Source organism: Monoraphidium neglectum (genome assembly GCF_000611645.1).
Source record: "Monoraphidium neglectum strain SAG 48.87 unplaced genomic scaffold scaffold02946, whole genome shotgun sequence".
NCBI lineage: Eukaryota > Viridiplantae > Chlorophyta > Chlorophyceae > Sphaeropleales > Selenastraceae > Monoraphidium > Monoraphidium neglectum.
The window spans coordinates 2,267-3,157 of NW_014010682.1; positions in this window are offsets into that span (position 1 = coordinate 2,267).

Genomic DNA, 891 nt, shown 5'->3' on the forward strand with positions numbered 1-891 from the left:
CCCCGCCGCCGCTCGCGCCCGCCGGGGCCGCCGCGGCGCCGCCCGGCCGTGCCGCCCGCGGCACGCCGCCCAGGCCCGCAGCCGCGAGCACGGCGCCCGCCCCGGCCGCCCAGGCGGCGCCAGCAAGGCCCGCCCAAACAAACGCCGCCCTCAGGCCGCAGGCCTGCGCCAGCCGCGGCGCCAGGATGAGGCCGGCGACGCCGCCTGACAATGGGTGGGCGGGGTCGCGGGAATCAAAGGTTGGAGAGACGGCGTACGTGCGGCCCAGGCGCAGGCGCAAGCGCGGACTCGCGACGCGAGCTCTGGGGTCGAGCAAATGCGAGGCTCATGGGGCCGACTAGTGCGTTTTGGGGCGGCCAAGCAGCACCGGACGGCTGGTACACCACACACCCGAGTGCATTCATCATTTTTGCGGGCGGCCAGCACATTCAAAGCACTGTGTCAGCAGGTAGCAAAGCTGCTGCAGCAGGTTTAGGACAACGCCCCACACCAAAATATCCGCATACACATACAAATGCACAAGCAAACACATGCACACACACACACACACACACGCACCGCCCTACCTATATTAAACAGCGCGTAGATGATCGAAACGCACCCCGCCCTCCGCCCCCGCGGCACCCACGCCGCCACCGCCGCCGCCACCGCCGGCATCGCACACGCAGACGCCAGCCCTAGCAGCACCCGCGACGCGTACACCGCCGCGAGCGAACCCCCGCCGCCGCCGCCGCCGCCAGTGCCGCCACCGCCGGCCCCGAGGGCCGTTAGGGCGGTGGCGGCGGACCACAGGGCGAGGCCGGACAGCAGGACCTTGGCGCCGCCGTGTTTGTCGGCCAGGGCGCCGGCGGGGAGTTGGCCTATGAGGTAGGCTGCGAGCATGGCGGCCTG